The sequence below is a fragment of the Dermochelys coriacea genome, chromosome 7, assembly GCF_009764565.3.
Source record: "Dermochelys coriacea isolate rDerCor1 chromosome 7, rDerCor1.pri.v4, whole genome shotgun sequence".
Classification (NCBI taxonomy): Eukaryota; Metazoa; Chordata; order Testudines; family Dermochelyidae; genus Dermochelys; species Dermochelys coriacea.
This window is the reverse complement of record NC_050074.1, coordinates 94,719,500-94,744,871: the sequence shown is the minus strand read 5'-3', so window position 1 is coordinate 94,744,871 and position 25,372 is coordinate 94,719,500. Positions and strand designations below refer to the sequence as shown.

The 25,372-nt window shown below is 41.1% G+C and overlaps 1 protein-coding gene and 1 long non-coding RNA gene across 11 annotated transcripts in view; both read left to right on the top strand.

Annotated features, from left to right (window-relative positions):
* EXOC6 (exocyst complex component 6) overlaps window positions 1-25,372 on the top strand; it is a 187,648-nt gene that overhangs the window by 158,762 nt on the left and 3,514 nt on the right. The window lies entirely within an intron of this gene.
* LOC122460919 lies at window positions 20,878-25,082 on the top strand. The gene is made up of 2 exons (XR_006282537.1): window positions 20,878-21,064; window positions 21,270-25,082. It is a non-coding gene; the product is annotated as an uncharacterized LOC122460919 (long non-coding RNA).

Sequence of the window (25,372 nt, the reverse complement as noted above, 5' to 3'; positions counted from 1 at the left end):
AGACTGCCTTTACCAGGTCTGTAGAGGCATTGTAGGCAAAGTATGTGAGCTTCATCTGAGGAAAATTTGCAAAATAAGTTTCCATTCCTCTGCAGAGGCATCCATTGGTAGGAAAGTTCTGCTGGGTTGGTTCCCAAATAATTCTTTAAACTATAAAGCTCTTGCTTTATATGGGGGTGAATTTCCATTTCTGCCTATTATTGTACTTTAATAATAATTAAAACTCTGTTCATCCTTCCCCTCCCTTCTTCTGTGAATCACTGCTCACTATTTGCCATTGATTGAGGAGTGAAGCTCTGCAGCCAAATGAGAAATTTCTTATCTGATCATTATCTTTCTATTAGCAGCTTCTCTTCTCACCCAGCCCATCCTGGTAGTCTGGTAAATGATCAGAATACAATTTGTAAATGCTGAAAAATTTGTCTAAAGGGAGACTTGGACACATAACTATCTTTAGGTTATTTATATATTATATCAAGTTGTTTTCTTAATGCTGCTAATCGGTTGCTGGAGGGTTTCTAAACTTTGGAAGAACACTTCTAAAGGCCTGAGGTGAAGGGTGGGGCATACACCTGGAGCCTCCAGAAATATTGGACTATCTATGAATTCCACAGGTAGAAAGAATTGATGAATGAGGGGAGAAACTGCTAACAGAAAATTATCCGGTAAGAAATTTCTCATTCATCAAGTGTTTGTTCTGATGGGTGCTCCACCATAGGATGTACACTCGCCTGTGCATTCTCAATTGAAGACTGCAAAGTAGTGTCTGCGGGCCTGTGCCTGTACAGAGCAATGTCCCGGACTCTGACGGTGAGCATATAAGGGAGGTTTAAGCCTGCCTCCCCTCAGTTCCTTTTCAACGACCAGCTTGAGATGCAGAGTTCTACTGTCTGCTGTATTCAGCTTCATAAACTGCTCCAAGATTGAGATAATTCCAGTACTATCAATATATTTTCCCTAAGCCTCTGGAGCCCTTCAGAAGAAAGGCCAGACCACAGAAACAGAGGTCTCCACCTAATCAGTCCCTCCCTCTAAGAGGCATTTTTGACATCTTGGTCAAGCAGTCCTCTCCACCAGATCACATATTTTGTCACTACCCCCCATTTGGAAACCGACTATCACATTACCTACCTGTCTGGGGAATACCTTATTTCAGATAAGTGGATACTGGAGGTCTTCAAAGTGGGTTACTCTATCCACTTCCATTCTGTTTCTCCTTCCCATTCATCCCCATATTCCCGTTCCTCTTTAGGGCCCCTTCTCATGAGGAACACCTAAAACAAAAAGTTAATTCTGTCCTCATTCTGGGAGCAATAGAACTGATCCCACCAGAGTTCATTGGAAGAGGATTCTATTTCAAATACTAATTTGTTCCCAAGAAAGACAGAGGCTGGAGACCAATCCTCGACCTCAGGAATTTGAACGGCTATGTTCTAGGACAATACTTCAGAATGGTGACATTAGTTACCATAATTCCGTCCGTAGATCCAGGAGACTGGTTCATTGCCCTCGACCTACAGGACACCTAATTTCATGTAGCCATCCCCCACTCCCACAAATGTTTCCTAAGATTCATGATAAGGGCAGATCATTATCAAGTTCTCTGCTTTAGACTCTCCACATCTCTGGGGTACTCACAGGTTTCTCTCACTGTTCCCATATATGGACCACTGGCTTCTCAGAAGCTGGTCTCCCCAAGAGGTCCAATCGGCAACATCCAGAGCATTAGCACTATTCCATTGTCTGGGCCTCAGCATCAGCTACAGAAAAATTCATACTAACTCCAGGTCAGAGAATAAACTTTATAGGAGCAACTCTAGATTCCACAACAGGAACAACGGGTGAGAATAATATGTATTTAAGAAGCACTAAAATCTAGCACAGATTACTTGCTCAGAACAGATAATATTTCAAAGTGGCAGGAAAACAGAGGAAGAAGGACAGAGGCAGAAGTCCCATTTTTAATACCTTGGTGCTCAGGTAATGAGAGCCAGGCTAATTCTTGCAAAGTTACATATTACATGTCCTTTCCAATCACCCAATGTAACTAAACAATTTTCAAGAATTGAGACAAAATATTGTTTTATCAAGATATGTCATCTAAGTGATGTGAAGAAGGCTTTTCCAAATAAAAGAACTAAGATTTTGCTGTGGGCCCCAGAGTTTGCTGAAATGTTTGTTAATATAGTTTAATAGCTATGGACTATAGAAGTAAATTTGAAATGGTAGGTGAGGAGAGGATTGAGAAATCATTAAGGGTATGTCTACACTACAAAATTAGGTCGAATTTATAGAAGTCGGTTTTGTAGAAAGTGTTTTTATCCAGTCGAGTGTGTGTTTCCCCACACAAATGCTCTAAGTTCATGTAGTCGGCGGACTGTGTCCACAGTACCGAGGCAACCATCGACTTCTGGAGCTTTGCACTGTGGGTAGCTATCCCACAGTTCCTGCAGTCTCCACCGCCCATTTGAATTCTGGGTACAAATCCCAGTGCCTGATGGGGCTAAAACATTGTTGCGGGTGGTTCTGGGCACATATCGTCAGGCCCCTGTTCTCTCCCTCCCTCCCTCTGTAAAAGCAAGGGCAGACAATCGTTTTGCACCTTTTTCTTGAGTTACCTGTGCAGACGCCATACCACGGCAAGCATGGAGCCCGCTCAGCTAACCGTCACCGTATGTGTCTTGGGTCCTGGCAGATGTTGTACTGCATTGCTACACAGCAGCAGTTTATTGCCTTTTGGCAGCAGACAGTGCAGTATGACTGGTAGCCATCGTCGACGTAGTCCGGGTGCTCTTTTAACTGGGCGCCTGGGCAAACATGGGAATGACTCAGCCAGGTCATTTCCCTTGTTTCGTCTCATGGCGATTGAGTCCTACTGGCAGTGCACTGTCTTTTAATCTGCAGCCAGCAGAAGATGATGGACAGCAGACATGCTGCACTGTCTTCTGCCGAGCCCCCAGGAGGTCATGATGGCTAGCGGTAGTATTGCACAGTCTGCTGCCAGCAAGATGTATAAAGATAGATGAAGTGGCTCAAAACAAGAAATAGACCAGATTTGTTTTGTATTAATTTTCTCCTCCCTCTCTCCCTTGATTGTGAAATCAAGGCCTGCTAAACCCAGTTTTGAGTTCTATTCTTGAGGCGGCCATTCAGTTTCTCGCAAAGCCTCCCCCTTTGTTGATTTTAATTCACTGTAAGCCAAGTCGTCAGTCGCCCCTCCCTCCGTCGGGCAACAGCAGACAATCGTTCCGTGCCTTTTTTCTGTGCAGACGCCATACCACGTCAAGCATGGAGCCTGCTCAGATCACTTTGGCAATTAGGAGCACATTAAACACCACACACATTATCCAGCTGTATATGCAGCACCAGAACCTGGCAAAGCAAAACCGGGCAAGTAGGTGACGTCAGCGCGGTTACAAGAGTGTTGAGGACATGGACGCAGACTTCTCTCAAAGCACATGCCCTGGCAATGTGGGCATCCTAGTGCTAATGGGGCAGGCTCATGCGGTGGAACGCCAATTCTGGGCCTGGGAAACAAGCACAGACTGGTGGGACCGCATAGTGTTGCAGGTCTGGGACGATTCCCAGTGGCTGCGAAACTTTCGCATGCATAAGGGCACTTTCATGGAACTTTGTGACTTGCTTTCCCCTGCCCTGAGGCGCAAGGATAGCAAGATGAGAGCAGCCCTCACAGTTGAGAAGTGAATGGCAATAGCCCTGTGGAAGCTTGCAACGCCAGACAGCTACAGGTCAGTCGGGAATCAATTTGGAGTGGGCAAATCTACTGTGGGGGCTGCTGTGATGCAAGTAGCCAACGCAATCAAAGATCTGCTGATATCAAGGGTAGTGACCCTGGGAAATGTGCAGGTCATAGTGGATGGCTTTGCTGCAATGGGATTCCCTAACTGTGGTGGGGCCATAGACGGAACCCATATCCCTATCTTGGCACCGGAGCACCAAGCCAGCGAGTACATAAACTGCAAGGGGTACTTTTCAATAGTGCTGCAAGCACTGGTGGATCACAAGGGACATTTCACCAACATCAATGTGAGATGGCCGGAAAAGGTACATGACGCTCGCATCTTCAGAAACTCTGGTCTGTTTCAAAAGCTGCAGGAAGGGACTTTCTTCCCAGACCAGAAAATAACCATTGGGGATGTTGAAATGCCCATGGTTATCCAGCCTACCCCTTAATGCCATGGCTCGTGAAGCCATACATAGGCAGCCTGGACAGTAGTCAGGAGCTGTTCAACTACAGGCTGAGCAAGTGCAGAATGGTGGTAGAATGTACATTTGGGTGTTTAAAAGCACGCTGACGCAGTTTACTGACTCAGTTAGACCTCAGCAAAACCAATATTTCCACTTATTACTGCTTGCTTTGCGCTCCACAATATCTGTGAGAGTAATGGGGAGACGTTTATGGCGGGGTGGGAGGTTGAGGCAAATCGCCTGCCTGCTGGTTATGCACAGCCAGACACCAGGGCAGTTAGAAGAGCAGAGGAGGGTGTGGTGCGCATCAGAGAAGCTTTGAAAACCAGTTTCATGACTGGCCAGGCTACGGTGTGAAAGTTCTGTTTGTTTCTCCTTGATGAACCCCCCCCGTCCCTTGGTTCACTCTACTTCCCTGTAAGCTAACCACCCTCCCCACCTCCCTTCGATCACCACTTGCAGAGGCAATAAAGTCATTGTTGCTTCACATTCATGCATTCTTTATTAATTCATCACACAAATAGGGGGATAATTACCAAGGTAGCCCAGGAGGGGTGGTGGAGGAGGGAAGGACAAGGCCATACAGCACTTTAAAAGTTTAAAACTTTAAAACTTATTGAATGCCATCCTTCTGTTACTTGGCCAATCCTCTGGGGTGGAGTGGCTGGGTGGCCAGAGGCCCCCCCACTGCATTCTTGGGCGTCTGGGTGAGGAGGCTATGGAACTTGGGGAGGAGGGCGGTTGGTTACACGGGGGCTGAAGCAGTGGTCTGTGTTCCTGCTGCCTTTCCTGCAGCTGAACCATACGCTGGAGCATATTAGTTTGATCCTCCAGCAGCCTCAGCATTGAATCCTGCCTCCTCTCATCACGTTGCCGCCACCTTTCAGCTTCAGCCCTCTCTTCAGCCCGCCACCTCTCCTCCCAGTCATTTTGTGCTTTCCTGCACTCTGACGTTATCTGCCTCCACGCATTCGTCTGTGCTCTGTCAGTGTGGGAGGACAGCATGAGCTCAGAGAACATTTCATCGCGAGTGCGTTTTTTTTCACTTTCTAATCTTCACTAGCCTCTGGGAAGGAGAAGATCCTGTGATCCTTGAAACACATTCAGCTGGTGGAGAAAAAAAAAGGACAGTGGTATTTAAAAAGACACATTTTATAGAACAATGGGTACACTCTTTCACGATAAACCTTGCTGTTAACATTACATACATAGCACATGTGCTTTCGTTACAAGGTCGCATTTTGCCTCCCCCCACCACGTGGCTAACAGTGGGGAACATTTCTGTTCAACCATAGGCAAACAGCCCAGCAGGAATGGGCACCTCTGAATGTCCCCTTAAGAAAAGCACCCTATTTCAACCAGGTGACCATGAATGATATCACTGTCCTGAGGATAACACAGAGAGATAAAGAACGGATGTTGTTTGAATGCCAGCAAACATACACTGCAATGCTTTGTTCTACAATGATTCCCGAGTACGTGCTACTGGCCTGGAGCAGTAAAGTGTCCTACCATGGTGGATGGAATAAGGCTGCCCTCTTCAGAAACCTTTTGCAAAGGCTTTAGGAGTATATCCAGGAGAGCCACGAATGCCAGGGCAAATTAATCATTAAACATGCTGGCTCTTAAACCTTGTATAGTATTTTAAAAGGTACACTCACCAGAGGTCCCTTCTCTGCCTGGCGGGTCCGGGAGGCAGCCTTGGGTGGGTTCAGGGGGTACTGGCTCCAGGTCCAGGGTGAGAAACAGTTCCTGGCTGTTGGGAAAACCGGTTTCTCCGCTTGTTTGCTGTGAGCTATCTACAACCTCCTCCTCGTCGTCTTCCTCGTCCCTAAAACCTGCTTCCATGTTGCCTCCATCTCCATTGAAGGAGTCAAACAACACAGCTGAGGTAGTGATGGCTGAACCCTCTAAAATGGCATGCAGCTTATCATAGAAGTGGCATGTTTGGGGCTCTGCCCAGAGCAGCCATTCGCCTCTCTGGTTTTCTGGTAGGCTTGCCTCAGCTCCTTAAGTTTCACGTGGCACTGCTTCCGGTCCCCGTTATGGCCTCTGTCCTTCCTGCCCTGGGAGATTTTCACAAATGTTTTGGCATTTTGAAAACTGGAATGTAGTTCTGATAGCATGGATTCCTCTCTCCATACAGCGATCAGATCCCGTACCTCCCGTTCGGTCTATGCTGGAGATCTTTTGCGATTCTGGGACTCCCTCATGGTCACCTCTGCTGATGAGCTCTGCATGGTCACCTGCAGCTTGCCACACTGGCCAAACAGGAAATTGAAATTCAAAAGTTCGCGGGCCTTTTCCTGTCTACCTGGTCAGTGCATCTGAGTTGAGAGTGCTGTCCAGAGTGGTCACAATGGAGCACTCTGGGATAGCTCCCGGAGGCCAATACCGTCTAATTGCATCCACAGTACCCCACATTCGACCCTGCAAAACCAATTTCGCACTAATCCCCTTGTCAGGGGTGGAGTAAGGAAATCAATTTTAAGAGCCCTTTAAGTCAAAAAAAAGGGCTTCGTCATGTGGACGGGTGCAGGGTTAAATCGATTTAATGCTGCTAAATTCGAACTCAATGCCTAGTGTAGACCAGGACTGAAGATAATTAACCAACAGCTACATTATCATACCTGGACTAGTGGTTTTGGCTTCACTTACAGTTTGGCTATAATCAATTCCTAAAGCAGTGATTTTGGCTATACTTGCATTCCTGGTCCAGCGGTTCCCTGGTCTAGTATAGTTTTGCCTAATGGATGCAACTTCTTCAGCCAGAAAGTAAGTGGTACAGGCAAACCCTGGATTACTGTAATGTGCTTCTCATGAGGCAGCCCTTGAAGAAACTTCAGCTAGTACAGAATGTTAATGAATTGATCACACTGTGCTTCACTGATGTTACTGACTTCTGCTTGGTTTGTGGTTTAAGGTGTTGATTTCTGACCTATAAAGTCCTTTAAGTTTTTGGATATGGTGTGTGTTCCTAATGGTCTAACTCAGATGTTGAGATCAGCTGGCACTTCATCTAATAGTTGACATGGATTTATTGGCTTTAGTTTACCTACAAAGGGGTCTCAGTGAAAAGCCTCCAATTTTGGAACTTGCTCTTGGATTGACAGAGCCTATGTTTGTTGCTTTAGGACATATTTCAAGGCTTAGACATTTACCCCAGTTTTCTCCAAAGGTTGGGTTGAGCTGGTAGGATTTCAGTGGTCTAGTTGGTGGAGTCTTTAGTTAGTATTATTGACATTTGGTCAATCTATTGCATGTTTTTAAATTTGTATGGATGTGCTTAGAGGCACTACTGTACCATAGATGTGCCGTATAAATTGAAAAATAAATACCAAGTTGTTGTAGACAATACTGCTCTGGAGCAGAGCTTCAGGGAACAGATTAAAGAGACAGTCAGAGTGAAGAGGCAGAATCTGACCTCAGTGATGTATTGTACTAATTTTGATGCCAGATGTTGGAGGTTTTGATGGTCATCTAACACAGGAATCCACAACACTGGACCATGTTACTTACCTCAGTGTTAGTCTTTACATTATTTCTTGTATTTAGATTTACAGTTTTCTGAGTGCTCAAGTGAAACAAAGGCACTTACTTTATAGAGCCAAACAAAAAAAATAAGAAAGACTCACCACCAAAACAAACTACTTGCCTTCACCGACTGCAGAGCCCCAATTAACCTCTGCAGAAACAGATAAACTCTCTAGCATATCCAGAAGGTCAATGAACTCTGTGGGGGTGGGAGGGCAGGACATTCCAGAGTCAAGAGCCCCCTCAAAGAAAATGCCTTAAAGGATCTGGGTAGACACCTCATCAGCATCCAGTGCTAGGGCAGTATCATCATGAACCACCATAGCTAGCGCAATCTCAGTATTCTTCCTAGAAACAACTCCATTTTATAGCTTGCTCTGGTTTATGTGACTTATAGTTTGGACTGAATCTGAAAAATCTTATTGCATAATAATTGGAAAATTCCCCACAGAAAGAGATTCTCAACTCTGTCATGAGATATGAACAATCCATACTAACCAGACTGTTTACTTCTTGGAACAGTTCTGCTGATTGGGACTTCACAAATTGAAGTGAAGAAATCCTTTTTTGCCTCCTACACAGTTTAATATTTTTAAAGCTTCTTATGTCACAGTTGGTCACATCAGAACTGGACTTCCACAAACAATGCTTAAACTGTCTTCCCTTTTATGTCATTTTACCTAGCCACATTCTCAGATCATAGCTATGTCTTCAAAACACCAAACTTTCAATCCCTAGAAATAACCTGACTAGAGTTTCAAGCTTCACACTAGGATTATTGCACTCTTGGGCAGAACACTTCAGTGTTTAGTTCTATAGTATAATAGATTCACTTTGTAGATTTGATGTTCATGTATACAAAGACAAATTGGATTAGCTTGTTCAAAATGGTATTTTTCCAGACAGTTTGACTTTTTGTTGGTTAAGAATCTGTGTAAACTAAGGTTGTAGATACCTAGAGAGACCTACATTGATAATGCTGAAGTTAAGGCAAAATATATGCCCAAAGACAATAGTTCTTTGTTTAAGGGGAGAGTCACATAGAACCCATTCACTGGATATGCTAGCAGTTCCCAGTGGCTAGTAGTAAGATATCCAAATGGCATGCTGACAGTGTACCCCCCTTTGAAAATAATGGATTATACAGTGAACATGACTTGAAATAGCATATTCCAGTTACACCAAAGTTTAGACAGCGTTTAGAGGAAAACAAAGTGGTTCTGATTAAAATGATGGATTTTATTATTCCTCGGTAGCAGCAGCCGTAAATGCACATTATCTAAAAGGTTGAGGCACATGACACAGTTTTAGTACAGATACAACAAATGTTATTAAAAGAAACTTCTGTGCCATATGTATAATATGGCACTTTTCAATCTTCATTTTTCAAAACAAGCAAAGTATTTATGATTAAGCCAGTTTTAAACCTGATGTAGTTAAAAAATCAACTTATAGTAAAATATAGCTTCTTATAGAAGAATATAGCTATATAAACCCAATGTGGGTAAAAATTCACTCTCCAGATCAGATATTACATGCTATATTTCAACCCAAAATAGAGTTTATAAACCTCTATAAAAAAAAAGACAACATAAAAGTTACAGCTTTAAATTCAGCTATAATATTGTAAATGTTTCCTCATAATTATAGCATACAAGTTAGATTTTGAAAACACTGTGCAGTACAGAGGTATAAATTCTGTTTTGGGGGGCTGTGCACATAATTCCCTACATGATCTTTCACAGCGCATGCCTTTGCGTCATAAACTCAGAAATTGGTGAATGACCCTGAAATGTGCATAATCCACAATTTTTCATCCACCCAAATTTTATCAGTGACATAGTTTTAGGCTTTGTTTGAAGGGACTTGGTATACAGGCTAACCGACTACGCAGGAACAATTTGGCCAGAACCCCTGCCCTCTGGAGACTGACTGTCTGCCAGACTGCTGCTTTTGAAACTCTTGTCTGTTTCTAAACTCAAAAGACAGTGGGGTTTTTTTGGTTTTTTTTGTTTTGCTACTAGTCCATTATTCTTTAATGATGAGGAAGAAGGCACTTTATAATAAAGATTATTTGCACTGTAATTACACAAATCTTTGTATTGTATTGCTATATTATATATTGTACTGGCCCGCCTACTTATATTTGCTTCAATTACTACTTCACAGCAACTTTTTTCAGGAGACCTTGTCTTCTTAAAGTATTAATGGGATTTGCAAAAGTTGTAGGAGCTGAATTTTTTTCTGGTTATGCTAACAGAGCAGCAAGCTTGTTCACATAACTCCAACAGCATGCATTTTTTTTCTGCAGACAGTCCTAAATTCATTTGAAGTATGAGGTGTATTTGGGTTTACTCATGAATGTAACAAGACCAGGCATCTCACGAATATACCTCAAGGTCCAGATTTTAGGAAAGTATTCTGCCCTTTGGGAGAATTTAGGTTATAAAGGATTAGTTTGAACTTTTGGCTTTTTTCTAAGCAAAACAACAGTTCCCTCTGGTTCAGATGTCATAACCTCTGAGTTTACATATTATACACTTACAAATGTGTGAGAGATTATACCCTAACATTCAAGATAGTGACAGCTACTATCTTCACTTACGGACATAAATTTGAAACAGATGTAAGTATTTAAATGTAAAAGTAAGATTTCATTTTTTGGTAAATGTTTAAGTGTTCTCTTAAAGTACAATTTCTAAATGTAATATTTAAGTTTTTTGAAAACCATGAAACTTAAGTGCAGTGCTCTAAAAACTGGATACTCAAGACATTGCCTTGCTAATACACAAACTGCCCTGCTTTTGAAAATCTAGAGGTCAGTTTTCAAAGCATGCCCAGGAATTTACCCTGCGACTCCCATTGACACTAATGGGAATTGCATAGCTAACTCCTGGCACATCACTTTGAAAGCATATTCGTTAGATGGTGAGCGATCCAGAAAAAGGGTAGCATAAACTATAGAGAGACATTCACTGATTGAAAGATCAATTTACACTTTGAAATATTATACTAGTGTGTGTTATTCCTGTTATGTGATCAGTGAGAGGATTTTAAAATTCACTACATTCACAAAATAAGTCACCAGGAATAAATAAAAAATACTTTGGCAAGTGGCAGGCAGACTTGCTAACAAGGCTAAAGTGATATTTGTCAGCATTGAAGAGATGAAGTGATAATTAGAGCTGTTTGTGCTGGTATTATTCTACTGTTAGTGAACTTTTTCTTGTTCTTAGCAGGTTTAAGTTGCATATCTGTATTTTTAAACATTTTTGCTGTTTATTTGGTGTAAAAAAAAATATTCAGTTCTGCTTCCTTTTGCTCCCATGCTTTTCAGATCTCTTGTAGAAGGTAATTTCATGGGTGTTTATGCTTCAGTAAATATGTAAAGGATACATTTTGTGAACTGACATTATTTGTCTGAAGCTTTTTTCATATAAAACCTGAAAATATTGTAACTGGAGTTTATTAATTATTATGATTTTATTATGAATAATGATATATATATTGTACACAAAAGCATTGTGCTTGTTTATATTTTATACCCACTGACTAAAGAAGACATTATTATTTTTATTATTATTTTATTACTTGTATTGTGAATATGCCTATAAGCCACAGCTGTGGAGCCAGAGCCCCATTGTGTAGACACTGTACAAACAAAACAAAAAGACTGTCCCTTCTTCAGATTTCACAATCTAATGGGGCTATAGTAACAGTTCCACTGAGATGTTTCCGTGATATCATAAACCATTAAAGTTGTGCTCAAGTAGTGTGCATAATTATCTAGAACTAAGGAACTAATATAGAAGATGGATACTGTCCCTTACTCTCCTGCTTCCTTCAAATACTACTGATGTGGCTAGGTCTTTGAAGCTCCTCCAAATCAGCTATGCTTTGAAAATACTGCTTGAGCTGAGTTGAGTAAGAATAGTAGATGGTGCACATATTACTGGAGTGAATCTCTGTAATTCAGGGAAGTGACGTAAATACCAAAGAATGTAGTTGGAATCTCATAATTCATAGATTTGATATCATACCTACTGAGAAGATTTTTTTTACACAGTTCACAGAATAACACTAGTAATCAAATCCTTACACAAGTAGTCCCATTCACTTCAGCAAGCTCTTTTAATAAGTAAAAGAAAAGATTTTGCCTGATATGTTTAAAATGTTTAGATTGCAAACATATTCATGTGCACATTCACAATGGAAGGGATTTTGTTTGTTCTAGAACAATTTTTCCTTACACTTTTATGCAATGATTATCAACATAGTATCATACAGTGTTGTTGGTGTAGAACGGCTAGTGTCATCCACTCCTGTAAGGTCTTCGTTTTGTTGATGGTTGAAATATTTCCTATATAGTCTGCAGAGTTTTGGATCCTTCTGAATGAAGGACAGTGTTTTTATGTAGACTGTAAGCTCTTTCAGGCAGGGACTTTGTTAGAGGTGGGTGATGTGTGTACATTGCCTGGCATGATCGGACCCAATCCCTCATTGAAGCCTCTAGGCACTATCACAATTAAAATAATAATAAATGTGGTGTTAATATACTTGCAATACTTATCTTATCTATTTAAAATAGATATATAATTTACAACAATTACAAGCAAATATTTAGAAGAAAAGCTATAGATCCATATTTAAAACGCACATATATAGTTAATCTGTATTCTCTGTTCAAAAGTGTCTTAGGCTAGCTCATAATTGTATAGGCTCAACAGAATTATTTTCCTGGAAGAGTTCACCCAGCCTTTTAGGTTCTGGGGTTTTTTAATTAAAAAGGTCACAAACCATTATATCTAAATTTCAAAGAATTTACCAATTAGTTGTAGTCTGCAATGCCCAGCAGGTGGCTTTTATACTATTAAAAGGAGATTGTTTCCATCTCTGATCAAAGCAAAAACAAAAGTAAGGAAAATGTTAAGTATTTTGTTATGTAGTGCAAACCGTATGGGGTGTAAATTATAAGTAAATTGTGGTGAGGGGGATTAAATTGTAGCATTGCAGGAAATATTTTCTTTTGTACAATTTTAACGCTATTCTCCATGAGGATTTTAATGGTAATAATTAAATATCTGTTTAGATTTCTGATTGGCTAAGAAGATTAAATAGCTTGCTGTTTCTTAAGATGAAGATGTGAGAGTTTTCAATATTTAAAAGTAAATATAGATGCATTGCCGTAGTTTAAAGCATGTATACCAGTATTAATGTCAAATTAGAGTAAACTGGCTAAGAATTGATTTTTTTCTCAAGATACTGAAAAAGTTCTAATTTGCACTTTTCAATTAATTTAACCTTTCCAGATTTGTACCTACTTAGAAGAATGTTTGTGGCCTTTTGACCCTTTTGTTATCCCTAACTCAGAAAGGCTTTTATTCTGTAGGGCTTAGGTATAAAAAAATAAAAAGGAACGTTAATGGCATAACAGTCCTTTCTGATCACCCTGTGTAAGATGTTTATGCAAAGTGTCAATAGAAGCAATTGGCCTAACAGTGCGACAACCTACTTTGCTTGGAAATGGGCTAATCTCCTGTTTGGGTTATCCAGAGGTCAGGTAGGGATTTCTTTTTGCACTCCCCATAGTGCATGGGTACACAACTCATAAACACTCTTGTGAAGAAATTAGAGTCTACTGAGCCCTGATGAGTCACAGTTAAAATCCCAAGAATATAAGTTTCACAACTTTTTTTAATTAATTGAATCCCCCCCATCTCCTTTTTAGGTTTTTTCTTTTTTTTTTTCTTTTAGCACCATACCAAACACCGTACGTAAACATATACATATGATACTGATCCTCACGGAAGTTCTACCAGTATCATTATCTGGTGCTTCACTTTCATTTTTTTCAAGTAGATATCATGGCCACTCCATTCTGAAGTTCATGTGGAAACTTACGTTAAATCACAGTTTTTCAGTGTTACAACTGTTGCCCTGTCACAGCAGGTTGGAACTCAATAAGCGCTCAGGCAAGCATGGCAGGCCATGAAATAGGCCTTGGCGGGCTGCATGCTGTGAACTCCTGCCTTAGTGAATCAGCTTCTGTGTGTTTTTATAACTGCCTTTTTTCTCTGTTAATTATGCCCCAAGGCTGTGGAAAGACAGCATTTATCTGTTGAAACAGACTAAGCAGCAAGTGTTCTGACATGTTTATCAGGCAAATTGTACCTGACAAAAGGTAATTACACATGCAATCAAGTCTAGAAGTAACTGGGTAATTAGGGGTTAATAAACTGTTTAGCATAAGAGATATCCTTCTTGTGTTCAAAGAAAGTGGATAGAAACGGTATAACTAAAACCAAAGCAGTAAAAAATAATTATACTTTCAGTATGTGACTTTAAGTTCACAAAAATCAAAACAGGCTTCTAAAGTAGCAAATATATGCAACTCGTCTTTCTCACAAACTCTCACATAGTTTGTACCTACCTAGGCAAGCCAAAGCTATTTGTTGGTTCAGTTGATAGCAAAACACAGAGAATGGCACCATTCAATCTGTACCCTGCTATTTAGATCATTTAAAATTATTCTAGAATTACTTCAAGAGAAATTATCTGGGTTTGTTCTCTAATTGGCGCAGCAGCACACATTCCCTTCTTTGCTGGCCAGCACTGCACTAGCCCTAGCTGCCGTAGGGGACCTCCCAAGCAGGATTGTGCCCAAAAACAAAAGGGGAAAACAACTATTATGCACCTGAAAAGAACCAGCCACAGTGGAGACATAAAATTTTGTTGCTTACAGTATAAATATGTAGCTATTTGCAATATATTAATAAAAATGAATATTTGAATGTAGGAAGACTCTGGTTCTCAAGGATAGTTCAAAGGAGGATTCAGGTCTCACTAAGACAATCACTGCAAATATATCTGCTAATTAAGGTTCCAATAATATATGCAGATCCCTCCAAACTGAATTTAAGAGCCTACAGGTAGAAAGGAAAATCCTAAAGTATATTCAGAGCAGGTGATAAACAACTTAACTACCTCGAAGAAAAAGTGCATGACTGTGGTGTATTTGAGACGTGAATTAGGTTCACAGAGTGATGCAGCTTCAAGAATTCCACATACAAAAACTCCTTCCCACACATTTTCTATACTTATAAGATGGCCTATCTGAAGGACTCAGACTGAGCTGCTTAAGGCTCTGAATAGCAGCAGTTAATGCATTACTGAGCATCGATTACAATAAATCAATTCCCAGGGAGTCATATATCACCTGTTATTGGAAGACAGCAAGAGCTTAGAAACCGTAACATATTCACAGCTACCTTACTTGGAGCCTGAACCTTATCCCTAAAGCCCTTATAGAACTTTTTTTTGACCTATGGGATCAGTCTTACTACAACATTTCATGTTGATCAAAACACCATTCTTGATAGTCATCAATTGAGTTGGGAGCTCTTTTAATTGAGAAACAGTTCACTATCTTCTACAAGTGGTACTTAAGATATCAGAAACCTTTCAGTTAAAAGGAGCTGTATCAGTCCACATGATGCAAGAGATGGCATAGCTTTTCTGTTGTCCAAATCCAGCTCACCTGAAAGAGTGTAGGTGTAGGGCATGTATTAGTTGTGTGAAGAGCATTTAGAAAATACATTGACAGGACCAAGACTCTCAGAAAATCACAGCATCTTTTCATAGGTATCATTCAAGATACAGGGGCAGAAAAGTAGCAAAAGACTGCTAGTAGGAGTATATAAACCTGGGAACATGATACCCCCAGAGGGTAACATAGCACAGGCAACAGCTACCTTGTATGCAGGAAGAGCATGTGCCTCAGCAGAGAAAATCATCAGTCCTGATGTTCACCAAAAGTTGGACCCAGAAGGTCTCCTCCTCAGACTCATCTTTTCCATAAGCAAATCCTCCAAGAAGTGGCAAAAGTCGTTAGTGACATTTTATAGTATTTTTTCGTTAGCTTCTCTATCTGGGGAGTGCTTGGAACTTTCCCCTTGCTCCTCCTCCTTTCTCACGCACTTGTATGTGGAGTTGTTTCTATGCTCTCCCCTTTCCGTATTCCTTGTTATCTATGTCACAGTGTGAGGGGCTGACAGATATGCTCTAGCTTGATAATAGCTTGATATTTCTCTTAACAGGGATATTTGTTCTGCTTATCTGTAAATTTCTCTTCTCAGATGTAACTTGCCTCACTGTCTCGGCCCACTCTTGTTTTCCATCAAGGTTACAGGAGAAAATCTTGGGATAAAGTGTTTACAGCAAAATCTTTCTCATGTCACATTATGAATATAGTTATCTTTGTATATATGACAGTATTTGTCAGCCTTGTGCTAAATCTGTTCTGATAAGAGGTAGACAGGTGGATCCGTGTGTGTGTGATGGGGAGTGGAGGGGAGCTGCAAGTTACAGCTCTGCACTACCTCCAAGCTGGAGAGGGGAAGGACCCATCCAGTCTGAAGGATTGCTATACATGTTATCTTTGAGAAGATAAATTTACAGCTAACATGAAAAAATTTCCCATTACACTTTTAAAAGGAAATCAGCTGTTTCTTCTCAAGAACCAGTGTGGGTGTCAATATTCGACACTAGAAATCTGACTTTATAGAACTGTATATTTTTTAAGTATTTGTTAACTGTATTTAGCTAGTACTTCATAAACAGATGGAAAAATAACACTTCATTTCCTACTGACATCTCTAATTACATGCATTTATTTCTCTTATTACCATGCCTATCACTGTGATCCATTCTCCATTAGATAGACCACCGCTCTTCCAGTCATAATCACATAATGTTCCTGTAGCAACTACAGCAGCTACTTTAGTGGGAAAAGTAGCATTAGGAAAATAGTGAATGTAATTTTAGTTGTCTTAAATGTGTTGTGGCAGCTGGAAGCAAGGAAAGCCAGAACCAGTGACCAGCAAATTCTCCAGAGACTTATGGCCCATAATTCAGAAAGCACTGGGTGGGATCACGTAAACCTGTAAGGCAATCAACAATTTATATTTTTAGTTGATTTCCATTTTTGGCAGAATTAGCCTTTTTTGTGATTAGACCTGCCCTCAATACATTTTGTCCTGTTCCGTGTTAATATTAATTACAGGATTTAAATCCCCAAGAATTACAAGCCTCCTTTATTTCAGTGCAATTTACCATATTTAACATATTACATCTGCTGTATTATGACTCATGTCAATGTCTTAAGTCAAATCCAAAAACAGTATTACCATTACATCTACCTTGGTGAGGAATCTTGGTTATTGCGTAACTTCACCACATGTTGAATCTTTATTCTTATTGTGGTTTTGCATGCACCTAATCCCTGACGCACAAAAAGATAATTTTAATAGGTGTCCTATGGTGAACAAAAAATAGCTAATGTAGGAAAAGTCTTGTTCTTTTTCATCTTGCTTTTCTGTTGAAGAAGCAAGCAAATGTCAGATTTTCGTGACATCTTATCTATATATACGTGTTTTTATGAATTGAGCAAAAGATCTCTTTAATCCTGTCGTTCTTCTGTTTTTTAAAAAACAGTATAGGTGTGATTCTCAATATGTTTCCATTCTATTAATAAAAGGGGAACCTTCCTGTAGTCATCACATAAATTCCCATGCTCTTTCGTGAAAGACTGCATAGGCTAGTGGATAACTGTTAGCTTCATGTTTCAAAGAGTAAGTTAAAATACCATGAAGAATGCAATACTCATAAAATTGCTATTACTGTTTTCATCTATGAGAATATAGATTATGCTCCAGGCCATCTCCCATGTAAAAATTCCCTGCTTATTTGCAAGAGAATTCATGATTGTCATGCACAGTGGAAAACCTGCACAAGGAAGTAAAAGTTGTGCAGGAATCTATGTCTGGTACCTCTGCAGAGTCCCCATATACACCTGGTCATATGATTGAAGGAGACTTAAGAGCTGGGTAAGGGTTGATATGAAGATACTTCCCTTGCATCTGATGCTCCTGGAATCAGCTATCTGTCCCTGCTAGTGTGTTGGCTGCTTGCCAGCCCTACTCCCTAGCAAATTGCCTGCATTGACAGTACATTTGCCAAGCACCAAATCAGATGCAGGTGACATGAATGGCCAGGACATGGATCCAAAGAATAGCACACCAGGCAGCTCTTGCCCACCCACACTGTACAGTACATGCTGTCAAAGCCCATTACATATAGCAGTATGTCACAGCAATACATGCAGCTGTGAGTGGGAAAAATGCACAAGTATAGAATTGTACACAACAGCAGTCCATCCTTCAGCAACTTCTGTCTTTATGTCCCATTTACTCCAGCAGCAGTGCATAATTGTCGCACTGGATCCCCTGAACCTGTGTACAGAAACAGCAGGGGAGTTATGATTGGATGGCATGTGTCATTTGATTGCAGGTCCTTCATGGTTCTCTGCAACAATATAGCAGCAGCTGCTTTAGCTCAGTAAACTTATCAGGATGAGTCTGGCTGCTGTGTAGCCATTTGACCATGTAGGGGCTGTGGGGGAACTGTACTAGCACCTGACACTCCCTTTGCTGATACTCCAGTTTCTATCTTTCTTAGGCACTTACCTGGCACTCATATAAGTACCATGCTCTCTGAGCATCTCACAATCTGTAATGTATTTATCCTCATAAAGAGGGACTAAGTGACTTGCCCAAGGTCACAGAGGAAGTCAGTGCTGGAGCAGGGACTTGAAGCCATGCCTCCCAAATCCTACACTTGCACCCTAACGACTGGACCATCCCAGTTGTTTCCTCTCTGTACCTTGAAACAGGTTTGGAGTGCACAGGATGTTCCTAAGGCACTGAAGAAGATAGTACATTGCTCCACATTGAAAGTAAGACCTTTGTGTGGGAAAAATATTGTGTATAAGCCTGTTTTTAGGAATACGAGCAAGTATCCCTGCTTAACAGGGCCCTAATCTTCCAACAGGGCCTTCGCTATCACTAAGACATGAGTGCCTGGAAGCAATCAGCAGCTAGACCAAGAGAAGTTGGGTCTAGAAAAGACTGAGATGATGGTAGCAGGAAAGGGGAAACACTTTTAACTTTCAGAGTAGCATCCGTGTTAGTCTGTATTCGCAAAAAGAAAAGGAGTACTTGTGGCACCTTAGAGACTAACAAATCTACAGCTCACTAGCTCACGAAAGCTTATGCTCTAATAAATTTGTTAGTCTCTAAGGTGCCACAAGTAGTCCTTTACTTTTAACTTTAACACTTTAACCTCATCAGTGGCCAAGGGCTTTAGACCACAGATTAGATTATAGTATAACCACTCAGAGAAGGCTGAAGTTGGTCTCTTAAAAACCACCTCTAATGTGGTGCCTATGGTAAACTTCCTAGTGGTAAAGGTAGGCAGGTGAGATAGTGTTATCTCTAATATCCATACTAAGATATTAGTATATCTTGTTTGCTTATTTTATTAAGAAAGCAAAGCCTCCAGACTCTACTGTTGGTTAATATTTGTTACTATCCTTGTCCTTCCACTCTCCTTGGTTCTCCATCCACTTGTGACATCTTGTCCCCCTTTGGACTGTAAACTCTTTGGTGTACACACTGTCTTTTATTGTATGCTTTTACAGCATTCATCACAGTAGGGTTCCAATACAAATTAGGGCCTCTGGGCACTACTGTAATAAAAATAAGTAAAAAATAAACATGCAGCAGCAAGCCTAGCATGCATCAAAGGCTGGTCTGAACATAATCTGTGCTTCATAAACTCCACTGATTGACTTCTGTTCTGAGGCAAATTGGTAAAGTCCTAGTTCTAATCTACCAAACCCATAAAGTTCTGGGATCTAGCTACTTCAGAAACTCACCCTATCTGACTTTCCAAAGCAGCTAGGGTGAGATCCACAAAGGTACTTCTGTACCTAAACCCCAGATTTAGGCACTTCAATATGGTTTAGGTGTGTAACTCCCAGTTTTGGCTGTGCTGCAATCCACAAAAGTCTCACTGCAGGCACTTAAACTCACTCAACACTAAGTTTTCAGAGTACAGGTTCCCTAGCCACCTAGGTTTCTGCCTCTAGGCATGTACGCTGCTGTCCCCTCTAGGCATCTAGACACCAGTCTTCTGCCTAAACCCCAGAACAATTCACAAACCAGGGAAAGACAGGTGTTCGGCCACATAATTCAGGTGTGGGGCCTAATCTGGTAAACAGCCTCTGAGCATGCCTACTGAATCAGGTCCCATTCAAAACTGGAGGAGGGTGGAGAGGCACCATCATGACTATTTTGTGTGACATACCTACAAGATCTTCACCAAGCATTCTCAAAACTATGATACCCATATGAGAAAATAAGGAAACAGATCAACAGAGCCAGACATGTACCCAGAAGCCTCCTACTGCAAGACAAGCCCAAGAAAGAAACCAACAGAACTCCACTGGCCATCACATACAGTCCTCAGCTAAAATCTCTCCAATGCATCATCAGTGATCTACAACCCATCCTGGGCAACGATCCCTCACTTTCACAGGCTTTGGGAGGCAGGCCAGTCCTCGCCCACAGACAGCCCGCCAACCTGAAGCATATTCTCACCAGCAACTACACACCGTACCATAGTAACTCTAACTCAGGAACCAATCCATGCAACAAATCTCGATGCCAACTCTGCCCACATATCTACACCAGCGACACCATCACAGGACCTAACCAGATCAGCCACACCATCACCGGTTCATTCACCTGCACGTCCACCAATGTAATATACGCCATCATGTGCCAGCAATGCCCTTTGCTATGTACATAGGCCAAATTGGACAGTCCCTACGTAAAAGGATAAATGGACACAAATCAGGTATTAGGAATGGCAAAATACAAAAACCTGTAGGAGAACACTTCAACCTCCCTGGACACACAATAGCAGATTTAAAGAAAGCCATCCTGCAGCAAAATCACTTCAGGACCAGACTTCAAAGAGAAACTACTGAGCTTCAGTTTATTTGCAAATTTGACACCATCAGCTCAGAATTAAACAAAGACTGTGAATGGCTAGCCAACTACAAAAGCAGTTTCTCCTCCCTTGTTCACACCTCAACTGTTAGAAGAGGGCCTCATCCTCCCTGATTGAACTAACCTTATTATCCCTAGCCTGATTCTTGCTTGCATATTTATACCTGCCTCTAGAAATTTCCACTACATGCATCCAACAAAGTGGGTATTCACCCAGGAAATCTTTTTGCTCCAGTAGGTCTGTTAGTCTATAAGGTGCCACAGGACTCTTTGCCGCTTTTACAGATCCAGACTAACACGGCTACTCCTCTGATACATGCTTAATTTGGTTCCACAAGAAACTCTATAGGTGTGTAAGCACTTGACTCCAGGCAGCTGGTTCTTGTTCATGGATCACTAAGTAGAAGTAGGTTTCAGAGTAGCAGCCATGTTAGTCTGTATTCGCAAAAAGAAAAGGAGTACTTGTGGCACCTTAGAGACTAACAAATGTATTAGAGCATAAGCTTTCGTGAGCATCCGATGAAGTGAGCTGTAGCTCACGAAAGCTTATGCTCTAATAAATTTGTTAGTCTCTAAGGTGCCACAAGTACTCCTTTTCTTTTTAAGTAGAAGTAGGCACTTCCCTGCAACCTGAACTTAGGCACATAGCTCCATGAGAGGGTTGGGGCTTAGCACACACTCCTCTCCTCATCATCATCCTTTGGCTAGTTTAGGTAGCTCCCCACCTAGTGTGCTGACTATGTGGATCTCATTTGCAGGCACCTGTCTCTTCCCATGCATTGCACAAAGAGCTGAGTTGTTCAATGTGCACAGATATTCCACTGCCTTTCAAAAAGACCTGCATCTTCTGTGTTTATGATGGAGGATCCCCAAAAGAATGCATTGTTTGACTAAAGAATAATGTTACAGTGCCAACTTAAATAATCAACTTTTGAGCTAAACTGAGTGAGTATTTGCTCAAATTGGCATTTGACCCTGAGCAGGAGTAACATGTTCTTTAGCTATATCCAGATATGTAACCAATAGGAAATGATATAGTATCCTTAATTTTTTACTCATCTTTCACTTAAATGAGATATTCAGACATAAAATCTAACACTCATGGACATCATTGTGGCTTGTAATGCTCCCTGGAGAAGTGTGAGACAACAGTAAATATATTGGCTAGTTTAGGTAACTCCCCACTGAGTGTGCTGACTATGTGGATCTCACCAATCCATTATACATCTATGGGGAAGTATAACAAATGTTAATATTATAATATTAATTCAAGCATAATGAGTAGATATTATTAATTTAAGTAATGTGTTCCTTATTTTAACTGAATATAATATAATAAAATTTAACAGAGTTTAAAAAAAATTAAAATGTAAAAGCCATTAGTTCACCTTTTGTATTTAAGGCTTAATGGTTATTAATGTATTAGTTATTAATTGATTAATATATCAAGACTTTAAAAGAGGACTTGGGTTCCCAAATTTAAACTTCTATCATGTTACTCTTCAAGTCAGGGCCTGCCTTTTACTGTGTTTGCAGAGAACCCACTCTAATGATCCCTGATGGTGACTGGGGGCTTTGGGCATTTTTATAATACAAATAGATAATAATATTGCTAGTGGCTTGCCATAGTTACATAGTCTCCTTAAACCAGCTTGGCCACACCCCATCTGCCTACCTTTTAGAAAAATCTAAAAATAACCATGATTTTGTCTTGTCCAGTCTAGTTATTTTAAGGAAACCTGGTAATTTAAATATGATTGAATGATCTGGAGTGAATTTCTGAGTTAACAGCTGCCAGAATTGTCACAGCAGTCCTTTATTTGGATAATGTTACAGTCAATGTTACAGTCAAAATAGATCTGGAAGCCCTTTGTTGGGGGGAATTGGAGCCCAGATGGTGTCTTTTAGAGAGTTATCGAGGAAATTTTAGTCTGGAGTATGCTAAATTAAGGTATAGCAAATGAGTGAGAGACTTATTATTCAGCATTTTCTTGCCTCTCCTATAGTCTTCCCTTGCGCCTTCATTATTTGATTTTCAGAACTCGACATCATGTCAAAAATACAGTCTGATGGAGTTTAATTATCCCATTACTTTACTTCAGTCATCTGACTTTGATTGGTAGGTATTTCTTGCTGGAAATAGTATGAGAAATCGTTTATGGTGAATTATTTTTCTTTTTGAGGGATATGTTTTAATACTGTAACACTCCCAACCAGTGATTGGGGCTTTTTTGCTATAGATGGAAAGTTGATTGTAAAAGAAGGGTAGAATGAGAAAAGAGAATTGGAAGTTTGTTCCCCAGTAGTTGTCCAGAAAAGATTTTAAACTTTTGTTAAAAGAAAAGGAGTACTTGTGGCACCTTAGAGACTAGCAAATTTATTTGAGCATAAGCTACAGCTCACTTCATCGGATGCATTCCGTGGAAAATACAGTGTTGTTGTTTATTTATTATTAACCAAACCTACTTTCAGGAGTTGGTTTGAGGCGTTGCCTAAGTGAGGATTTGAGCCATGGTGTGCTGGACTGGTTCAGAGCCTGGCTTTGCATCAGTGTAGCTGACCCCGGCTTGAAACCAGGAATTTTTCTCAAAATTATTCTCAAGGAAAGATTGGATAACAGAACGGCTTAAAACAAGCGGCCTAAGTGGACTGGTGGATACTGTAGATGTGGAAGGTGGAAATTGGATTTGTATTCGCTGACCCTTTCCTAGAACTAGTGAGCACTGGACTAGGCTAATAGAAAACATTGGGGGGAAGGGGAGGGAATATAGTATTTTAAAATAGCACACAAGCTGCAGTTGTTGATTCTACTTGATAAGCCTCTCTTCAGAGACTTTTCGAAAGTGTTTAATTTCCTATGCATACCTGCTGCCAGGGAACTTTTGTCAAGGCATTGTTGGGACCAGTACTTAGTCATTGTTCTGCAGGTATGTGGGATGTTGTCACAAATGAACTTTGTCTTGAAGCTGCGGGGTAACGTCTCCAAGCCTAGTGCCATTTGAGAGACATTTTACTGGGGAAAATAGCCAAGAATGGTGTGGTACCTGTGGGGATCAGGGAAGCACAGACTCATGTTTATCACGAGTTTTGTAATTATGGTTTGAATCTTGGTTTTCACTTTAATTTGAGAGGATTGCATTCTACTTACTAATGGATTTTTCACGTGTCAGTAACTGGCAAAGGAGCTGCCCATTTCCTTCAGACTCTGTGTTTTGCATTGTAGATTTAGTGGCATTTTACTGTTCCATTTAAAAGAATAAAGTATTCGATAGAGGCCTTGCATGTGGGACTCGGGTGTGCTAGCAGGAGCAGCTCAGTTCTGTGGCACCGCCTTTCTGCTACTCAGAGAATGAATTGCAGAGCCGCAGCTTCAATTCCGGCAGCTCTTTATTCAATAAAGTAAGAGGAACTGCTGGTTCCTGTGCGGCCTCGTTAGCCCCCGGAGAAGCGTGAACCGCTCCGCCTGGTTTTAGTCGGTGCTCCATGGCAAAGAGGGGACACGATTGCTCCGAAAAGACGACAGTCTGACCCAGCCCGCCCGTTGAAAAACCGTGGTCTTTACCTCGGCAGATGCTCAGCAGAATTCAAATTGCAGGGGCTCGCCCCGTCTTATGGGGGCGCCCAAAGCTCCCACTGAGACACTAGCAATGCAAGATTGGGACCATACATGAAAGCAGATGCACGTCTCTAGGCTGATCCTTTCCTCAGGGTATCAGTGTGTCCTGGTAACCAGAAAGTTCAGTGGCTACCCACTGATGAATGCATCACTGGGCAGATCTAACTATGGACTTTCCAGCGGCCCCTTCACTTCAGTGGGCGTTTTCAGTTCGCTCTGCTTGCAGCGCTCCGTTTGTTAAGATGCTTTTTTTTTTCTCCTCTGGAGCAAAGTATATGGTGCCTGCCCTGCCTTTGCGAAGATACTACGTGTGTATTGAGTAAGCCAGCTTGCTGGCTCCTGAGCCTGCAGTCTCTACTCAGGCAAGACTCCCACTGACGTCAATGGGAGGTTTGCCTAAGAGGCCTGTAAAATCGTCCTCCCGGGCGGTTTTTTCTTTTGTTTCCGAGTTGGACTCTTCAGGTAGCGATGGGGGAAAGTTTAGCGGGCATCGAAAATCAGCGTTTGCTCCATTTGCAGCTTACGCAAGCAGGGCAATAACCAGTGACTGTGACTGCTAGCAAAATCAGGGGCGTGCTTGTAGTAACTGCCCCAACCGGGGCAATGCCTCCTTTGGTTTGGGGGGAGTCCAGGGGAGCTTTTCGTTGAACATCACAGAGTAGCGGGCACTACTGCAGGATTTTCCCATTCCCCATCGTTACAGCCAAATAGGCAATCACACTAATAAATAGTGGAAATGCTCTTTTGCCCTCTGTAGTGTTTAAAGAAGCAAAAACAAAACAAAAAAGCAACAACAGCTCCTCGCTTACAAAGTAAATTAAAACGACAAGGTGCAGAAATAGGAAGCCGAACTGAAGGTAGTAAAGTATTTAGCTGTTTGAAACAATTAAAACGTGGAAAGGAAGTAGGTTTTAACTGGCTTAGAGGGGATTATGGTTTTAAAGTTGGATAAAGGGGTTGCTGCTTTAGTTTAGATATCACATTAGCTTTTAAAAGATTACTTTTATATTTGACAACAGTTCTGACGGGAGATTATAAAGCAAATATTCGATTTTAAAATGCCACCAAACACAGGGCCTGTTTTTTTTCAATTTGTTTTATA